General features: G+C 35.3%; 2 pseudogenes; both read left to right on the plus strand.

The window, feature by feature from the left end:
* The first annotated feature begins 687 nt into the window (after positions 1–687).
* On the plus strand, positions 688–2066 carry LOC149491834 (trans-resveratrol di-O-methyltransferase pseudogene; annotated as a pseudogene).
* A 2369-nt stretch (positions 2067–4435) lies between these two features.
* LOC149491835 (putative O-methyltransferase 3) lies at positions 4436–9063 on the plus strand (annotated as a pseudogene).
* The last annotated feature ends 495 nt before the right edge of the window (positions 9064–9558 follow it).

The raw sequence follows: 9558 nt of genomic DNA on the forward strand, positions 1-9558 counted from the left end.
ATCAATTTTTCGGATAAAAATTAATTCATTTTCAAATAGGATAATAAAAAATTATTCCAAATTTTATTATTTTCGGATCCTTGCTACATTGATATCCACAGAAGAGTTTCAAAATACCAAATTTTAGAAGAGGAAAAAGTCGCACTGACAACCTCTATTGATACAAGAAATTTATCCAAACTTAATCTAAACTATCCAACCACAGGAAATTCACAATTTATTCATACATTGAACTGCCAACAAAAATGAAATAAAAAAAAAAAAAAGTTCACGTGGAAACTCCCTAGTAACAATGAAAAAAAAAAAAAAAAGATTAATAAATTAACAAAATCAAAAACGCATAACCTTATTAAATCTATCAACTGTTATATGCCTGGAAGATTAATACGTGATTTATTCCAAACGATGTAGATTTCGTTCTAAAAAGAAAAACACAATGTTTTATTGAAGAAAAATAATGCTTGTCCTTATCATATCTAGCAAAATCTTGAGAAACATGAGTACTATTCAAACAATATACACATGTTAACATATAAAATTAATTAATTCAGACACAACCCAACCCCATTAACAATAATTCTGCTAGTATTAATTACTCTCCAGGGCAATATATATATAGAGAGAGGGAGAGGTTAGAAGGTGTGTGCATCAACTTATCATATAGTTAGTACTAATTAAGTACTGTTGATGGTTTTGGTTACTAGAGAAAACATAGATGAGCTACTCAAAGCTCAGTCTCATACATGGACACATTCTCTGCAATTCATAAAGTCCATGTCTCTAAAATGTGCAGTTGAACTAGGCATACCTGATGCTATTAGCAACCACCACGGCCAACCCATGCCTCTTTCTGACCTAGTTTCTGCTTTACAGGTTGAGCCTGCTAAAACTCACCATCTTCACCATCTAATGCGAATTCTTGTTTATTCTGGTTTCTTTTCTTTAAAGAAGATGGCTATTTACTTACTCCATCCTCTTGTCTTCTTCTAAAAGACACTCCTTTAAATTCAAGACCTTTTATATCTCTTGTTGATGATCCTATTCTAACAGAACCGTGTAATTGCATGAGCACATGGCTTAAAGATGATTATGATCAAACACCGTTTGTAACTGCATTTGGAGAGTCGCTATGGGAACATGCAGGGCATGAAATTAGGGTTAATAACTTGTTTAATGAAGCAATGGCTAGTGATAGCTTTTTAATTAGTGAGGCGGTGATAGTCAGTGTAAGGAGGCATTTGAAGGGTTGGATTCTTTGGTTGATGTTGCAGGTGGAACTGGAAATATGGCCAAGGCTATCGCTAATACTTTCCAAATTTGAAGTGTACTGTTTTGGATCTTCCCATGTTGTTGCTGGTTTACAAGGCATTAAGAATTTGAATTTTCTTGCTGGGGACATGTTTGAGGCTGTTCCTCCTGCTGATGCAGTTTTGCTCAAGGTATACCAATTAGTTTACTCTTATTTATTTATTTATTTATTTTTTATTAACTAGAGGTATCCTAATCTACTGGATGAAGACTTAAATCATGCTCGCATCTAGTCAACCCACGAAAAGGTAAGTGCTCAAACTGAATATTTACGACATCCATGAAAATCAAACCTTCAATCCTACTTAAAAAGAGAAAAATATTAAACTACACACACACAAACATAAGTTTCAATATTTTACTTTATCACTTGGAATGTGAAAATTTGATTTAGCTAACACAATTGATTTGATAACAGGGGATTCTCTGCTTCAACACAATTAAGACAAGGGGATAATATAAAGTTATAAACACAAACTTGTAATTCCCATATTCGCATCTCCTCCTTTCTTGCTTCTGATCTGGAACTTCTCTGGACTTCAAAAGTGACCTGAAAAAAACAAATGGAATTTCATAAGTTTACCCAATTCATGAACAAATTACAATTATTTCCTGGTTGGAAGAAACAGCAAACCCAAACATTCATATGTTAATACAAATTCAAGAAAAACAATGCAAAAATTGCAAATGCATGTCTAAAAATTGAATCTTTTTGTATACAGACAATTATTGATGGAGTTCGATCCACTCCAACTTAACTTCTTTTGAAGCTGAAGTAAACTTTTGTAGAATCTTGAGTTTAAATTTATTTGCGGTAATTGTTTAGTAAGTTTAAATGAACCGAGACGTTTTAGAACTTGGCTGGAAAAAAGTTCAAAAAAGCCTGCAAGTAAGTTTTGCCCATAAGCAATACAAGATTATCGAACTTGATCAAGCTTTGTATATATACGTACGATATTTATTTTAGACTTATTTGAGCCTTAAGTCCATCTTAAATTTAAAATTTTTTGAGTTGAATTCAAGCTTTAAGTTGAATTTAAGCTCAATTAGAATTTTCAGATTCGTCAATTTCAAGTTGAATTTCGAACCTCACACGATCAAGCTCAACTCGATTCATTTATACCCTTAACTACAATGCTCAATGAAAACGACTTTCAGCTTGTTAGACGTGCTCATAAATTGGTATGTCTTTCATAATTCTAATAACCGTCTTCCATTCCATTTCCTTCAATAAGGGCCTGCAAAGTAAGTTTTGCTCATATGCAATTTAAGATTAGCATTTTTTTTTTTTTTTTTTTTGGGGGTAATACAATGAGAAATCAGAACTTCAGAGTGCGCCTACAATAGGCAACACTTCTTAAATCATGATCAAGCCAATTACATAAAGCAGGAGGACATAAATCCAAGATATGGGTTCTATCTTGTGACAGAGAAGCATTAGCAGCCAACCAGTCAGCACAACAGTTGACTTCTCGAAAAACGTGGGGAAATTTGGCAAACCCACTCTCCTTCCAACAATCGATGAACACTAGCCACCACGGCCTGGCAACTCCCTGGCACCTCCCCTTCTTTCTAACCATCTTAACCACAGTAAGGTAATCACATTCAACCTGCAATTTAAGATTAACAAAAAATTTTGGTTGTATACTCACAGGCAATGAGATCAGTGCCCAGTCCGTAAAGGGTCTTAATCCCAAGTGAAGGTCATGAATTGCTTCATGTGCCAATGTTTTTTAAAAGGCAATGTTTTGCACTATTTTGAAGAATTGTTTGTTTTATTTTGCCGATGTTTCTAAAAGTAATTAGGCAAAAAAGGAAAAACAATCGAGCTATTGTGATAACGCTTATCAATTGGGGGTTAACTGGGATATGGGACTCCTTAGAAAATCTCCCTCACCAAATACTATAAGCCATAATAATTTATTATCATAAAAAAAATCTCCACACTCTCATCTCTCTATATAGGCATGTTTGATCATATTTGTATCTCTATCATATCAAAATACTATAAGCCATAATAATAACAAAACCCTTAAAATAGTTTGTAATGTATATTTGTGATGCTACTCACTGTCGTCTAACTAATAATTTTTTTAGTACGATTAATTAGGAGCAATACAACCCACTAAAGATAAATAATGCAAATTAAAATTAAATTAATTGTTATAAAATCAAGGATTTAATTTGGTGAGAATAAAATTAATTATTTAAGAGAATAAAAATATTGACAATTGAACTTATATATCAATCTACTTATATACAAAGCTAATCTAATAAACGTATTTGTTTGTATGGTACTGCTCAATGTGTTACCCCTAATATGACGTGGATATAATTGTATTTTCGTTAAAAAAATAGTAACAAAAATATATTTTTAAATGACAATTACTTATTCACCAAGTTAATTTAATAAATATATTTATTTATATGGTATTTGCCTACCTAATATGACGTTGATATAACTGCTTTTTCGTTAACAAATAGTAACAAAATAATTTTTTTAAAATGACAATTAATTATTCATGAGCAAGCCTCGTAAATATTTTCCAAATACAACAACGCATGAAATAATATTTAAAAAAAGAATAAATTAGAAAATTTCAAAAACAATATCAAAAAGAGTAAATCACAATTATTTTTTTTATTGTTTTTGTTTTAGTATCAAGAGGTATTAATCCTGTCCCATGGTTTGTGTCTTATGCTTACGGGGATGGATTCAATTACTGTTTTTATTCAATATAAATATAAAAAAATAAAAAAAATAAAATCTCCTAGATTAGTGGAGTGCAAGAAGATAGGACTTTGATTTTTGAGTGGACGCAGAGGGAAAGAAACAGCGACAGAAAAAAGAAAAACAGAAAATTCCTAATAAAAGGAAAAATAAATATAATATTATTCGATTAGAAGAGTTGCACACCGTTCAATACACCAGACGTCATGAGTCCACTCGATAAATATAATAAATAAATATAATTGTCATATCTCATCATATTTATATCTCTACGAACCATATCCTAATACATTAACAAACCCATAAAAATGGCTGAAGAAATTCTAAACCTAGATTCTGATCAGCAACTTGAAGCTCAAGCTCATATATGGAACCATATTTTCAACTTCAGAAATTCCATGTCCTTAAAATGTGCAATTCAATTAGGAATACCAGACGCCATTAACAAGCATGGCAAGCTCATGACTCTTTCTGACCTAATCAATGCCCTATCTATACACCCAACCAAAGCGCATTGCATTCCTCGCCTGATGCGCATTTTAGTCCATTCTGGCTTTTTACTGTAGCAAAAATAGAAGAAAATGGCTGAGAAATAGAAGGGTATGTTCTTACTAATGCATCGAAGCTTCTTGTTAAAGAAAATCCATCGAGTGTGACACCGTTCTAGCTAGCCATGCTTGATCCTGTTTGAACAGGACCATGGCATTATTTAAGCACTTGGCTCTTGAATGGTGACCAAACACCATTTCATACATCGCATGGAAAGGCATTGTGGGAATATGCTGAAGATAATCCTAATCTGAACAATCTTTTTAACAAAGCTATGGCAAGTGATGCCAGGTTGGTTATGAGTATTATGATAAAAGAATGCAAAGAAGTTTTTGATGGGTTGAAGTCATTGACTGATGTTGGAGGTGGAACAGGAACTATGGGTAAAGGCTTAGCTGATGCTTTCCCTCACTTGGATTGCGTCGTTTTTGATCTCCCACATGTCGTTGCTGGTCTTCAAGATGGTGATAACTTGAAATTTGTTGGTGGCAGCATGTTTGAGGAGATTCCTCCGGCTGATGCCATTTTACTAAAGGCATGTTCATTTCTATCTTTTTTCTGCCTTTAGTAAAATGACATCAGTCGGAGGAATCTCCTCAATCATGCTGCCACCAACAAATTTCAAGTTATCACCATCTTGAAGACCAGCAACGACATGTGGGAGATCAAAAACGACGCAATCCAAGTGAGGGGAGGAAGGTTTTCAACTCACTCAAGAAGAAAAGAAAAATCACACACAGAAAACTTGTTACCCAAGATGCTCTAGACAGTTACAACTAAAACGTCTCTCTCTTGATTTTTCCGTAACCAACCTGTAACCTCCCACTGTTGTTGTTATAAGTATGAAGAAGATAAACAGTATGTGTTTTGTCATTGCTTCATTATCCATGCGACACCGTTTTTCCTTTTTATAATCTTTTCTTTCTTGTATAATGAAACGACCTCGTTGGTTAATACTAGCCGTTATTCACAGCGGCTTGCTTCCTCTGTTACTGCCTTCTTCAAACCACCATCATCTTCAATCCTCTGTTAGGGTTAAAAGCATCAGATCTGATAATGGTGCAGAATTCTGATGAAAGATTATTATGCAGCAGAGGGAATTTTACATCAAACTGTTTGTCCAGAAACCCTAGAGCAAAATGCAGTTGTAGAAGAAAGCATCAGCATATACTCAATGTCACAAGAAGTCTTTTGTTTCAAGCTAACTTGCCAAAGATTTTTTGGAATTTTGCTGTACTACATGCCACTTATCTCATTAATAGAATTCCAACTCCCCTATTGCAGGAATGCTCTCCATATGAAAAGCTTTATCATAGCCTGCCAGATCTTTCAATCTTAAAGGTTTTGGAAGCTTGTGTTATGCAAATACTTTACAAGCTGGGAGAACTAAGTTAGAGCCTAGAGCTCAAAAGTGTGTGTTTTTAGGCTACAAAGAGGGTACCAAAGGGTATTTAATGCTGAATTTGCATACTAGAGGATTATTGGTTTCAAGAATGTTATATTCTACGAAACTATTTTTCCTTATTCTGCAACTCAGTTTCAACCATTATTGCCTCAACTTAATGACACATATGCAGATGCAGACTATGTTCCTATATCACCTGCAGCAGATGCAGTCAATGCAACAGGTGTAGTTGATACTCTTATGCAGAATGATGGCTCAAGACGATCCACAAGGACAAGGAGAGCCCCTCAATATTTGCAGGATTACCATTGTAATTTGGCATATCATAATCACACTACGCCTATTGCTTCTACACAACACTCTAGTTCCCAAGTGCTTACCTATTCTCGTTGTCTCCTTCCTACAAACATTTTATTTTAAATGTTTCTTGTCTTCAAGAACCAAAAACATATAAACAAGCCGTTAAACATCTTGTATGGAGGGAGGCTATGGATAAGGAGCTTGAAGCCTTGGCTTTAAATAATACCTGGACTGTGGTTCCTCTTCCACCAAACAGGGTCCCTATTGGCTGTAAATGGGTGTATAAAACAAAATTGAAGTCAGATGGTTCTATAGAAAGGCACAAGGCTAGACTAGTTGCCAAGGGTTTACACACAGGTTGAGGGCCAGGACTTCTTTGATACTTTTTCTCCTGTAGCTAAAGTTACAACTATCAGACTTCTCTTAGCTTTAGCTACAATGAAAGGGTGGTTTTTGGAGCAGCTTGATGTAAACAATGCTTTTCTTCATGGGATTTACATGAAGAAATTTATATGGAGGCTCCTTTGGGGTTACAGGTTCCTGATGGTTCAGTTTGTAAGCTGCAGAAGAGTTTATATGGCTTGAAGCAAGCCAGTAGACAATGGTTTCATAAGTTAACGACTTTTCTTGTTGCTATTGGCTATCAACAATCTCAATCAGATCACTCTCTATTCACTAAATCAAAAGGGGAACAATTTACTGCCTTATTGATATATGTAGATGATATTGTTCTAGCAGGGAATGATTCTTCTGAGATTAGCTTAGTCAAAGCTTCTTTGGATGCCAAATTCAAGATAAAAGATCTTGGTAAGCTAAGGTACTTTCTTGGATTGGAAATTGCTAGGTCAAAGGCAGGATTTCACATATGTCAGAGAAAGTATGCACTAGAGCTCCTAACTGAGTATGGAGTTTTAGGTGCTAAGTCTTCCTCCTCTCCTATGGATTATAATGCCAAATTCAGCAAAGATGATGGTGATTTGTTGACTGATATAACAAGTTACAGAAAACTAGTGGGGCAGCTATTATACCTCACTACCACAAGGCCAGATATTACTTATGCTGTCAATACCTTGAGCCAATTTCTCTCTGCACCAAGAACAACTCATTATCAGGCATTGCTCAAGATTCTTAGATATGTTAAATCTAGTCCTGGTAATGGTTTATTCTATAAAGCTAGTTCGGCACCAAAGCTAACTGCCTTTAGTGACTCTAATTGGGACGGGTGCCCTGACACAAGGCGCTCTATAACAGGTTATGCAATTTACCTGGGAGATTCTTTGATCAGCTGGAAATCAAGAAGCAAGTGATTGTGTCCAGATCTTCTTCAGAAGCTGAATATTGAGCTCTTGCTATCACAACATGTAAGCTTCAATGGTTGAGCTATCTGCTGTCCGATCTTGGTCATAATTATCTGCACCCATCAGTCTCTTTTGTGATAATCAATCAGCAATTTATCTCACAGCTAATCCTGCCTTTCATGAGCGATCGAAGCATATAGAGATAGATTGCCATTTTATTCGAGAAAAGGTTAATTCTGGCCTTGTTCATCTTATGCCTATTTCTACAGAGCTTGCAGCTTGCTGACTTGTATACCAAAATCTCTTCTCCTTCACGCTTTAAGTTTCTCATGTCCAAACTGGGCATGTCTGACATCCATGGCCCAGCTTGCCGGGGGGGGGGGGGGGGTGGGGTAACAGAGGATTGAAGATGATGGTGGTTTGAAGAAGGCAGTAACAGAGGAAGCAAGCCGTTGTGAATAATGGCTAGTATTAAGCAACGACGTCGTTTCATTATACAAGAAAGAAAAAGATTATAAAAAGGAAAAACGGTGTCGCATGGATAATGAAGGCAATGACAAAACACATACTGTTTATCTTCTTCATACTTATAACAACAACAGTGGGAGGTTACAGGTTGGTTACAGAAAAATCAAGAGAGAGACGTTTTAGTTGTAACTGTATAGAGCATCTTGGGTAACAAGTTTTCTGTGTGTGATTTTCTTTTCTTCTTGAGTGAGTTGAAAACCTTCCTCTGTTTTTCCTCTCTTGTATCTGAAATCTGTAATCTTCTGCACTTGTATCTGTTATCTTCTTCTTCAATGAGATGAATTCAATCAAATTTTATAGGGAAAGCATCAGCTAAGCCTTTAGCCATAGTTCCTGTTCACCCTCCAACATCAGTCAATGACTTCAACCCATCAAAACTTCTTTGCATTCTTTTATCATAATACTCAATACCAACCTGGCATCACTTGCCATAGCTTTGTTAAAAAGATTGTTCAGATTAGGCTGATGCCATTTTTTTTTTTTTTTTGTTCCTCTTTTTGTATCTGTTAACAATTTTTGGTTCTTATGGTTGGTTATAAGCAGTGGATTTTGCACGATTGGAGCGATGAAGAATGCATAAAGATATTGAAGAAAATGTAAAGAAGCAATTAAGGGCAGAAAAGGAGGAAAGCTGATTATTGTAGATATGGTGATGGGAACCCAAAAACAGAATAATGACTCAATTGAAACACAACTTTTCTTTGATATGCTGATGATGGTGTTGCACAATGGTAAAGAAAGAAACAAGGAAGAATGGGCTAAACTCTTTTCTGATGCTGGTTTTAGTGATTATAAGATAACCCATAAGTTGGGTTTAAGATCTGTAATTGAAGTTTATCCTTAATTAATATATGATTAAGTAAAAAGCTCCACTATTGGTGAGAGATGGACAGGCTGAAGTTTGAGCAAGGTTAATAGCTATAGGTTATAATTAAGTTTGATGGAGGAGATTAATTCTCTTCTATGTTCTTTTGGTTTGGTTATTTGTGATTGTAAAATCTCTAGCACAAGAGATTTCTATTATTTGCTTTAATAAATATTTGGTTTGATCGAGCCTGTAACGCCCCATTTTTTTCTGTGTCTGAAATAGTAAGTTACCGGTCTGTGAATAGTATCATCGGTCCGAGAATAAATATTATTTTTGTCCGGAAAAATTACTATGTATGTTTAATATTTTCTTAATATTTTTGGAGTATGTATACATTATTTTATGGGTAGAAAGTAAGTAATGAATATTTTTTGGAGAACTTAGAGCAATTAGTGAATAGTGACTTATGTTGTTCTCTTACTTCCGCCCTTCGCGCCCTTCTTTTTCTGGCGTCCCTTTGCGCTGGTGTTCATCTTCCATTAACGGCCCCTTAGCGGCCTTCTTTTCCAGGCTTCCCTTATCCCGCTTTTTCTGCGGCTCCCTCCTCCTTGTGCCGGCCTTTCATTGTGGC

Source organism: Jatropha curcas, unplaced genomic scaffold, assembly GCF_041381405.1.
Source record: "Jatropha curcas cultivar XTBG-Jc1 unplaced genomic scaffold, XTBG_Jcur_1.0 HiC_scaffold_455_pilon, whole genome shotgun sequence".
Taxonomy (NCBI): Eukaryota; Viridiplantae; Streptophyta; class Magnoliopsida; order Malpighiales; family Euphorbiaceae; genus Jatropha; species Jatropha curcas.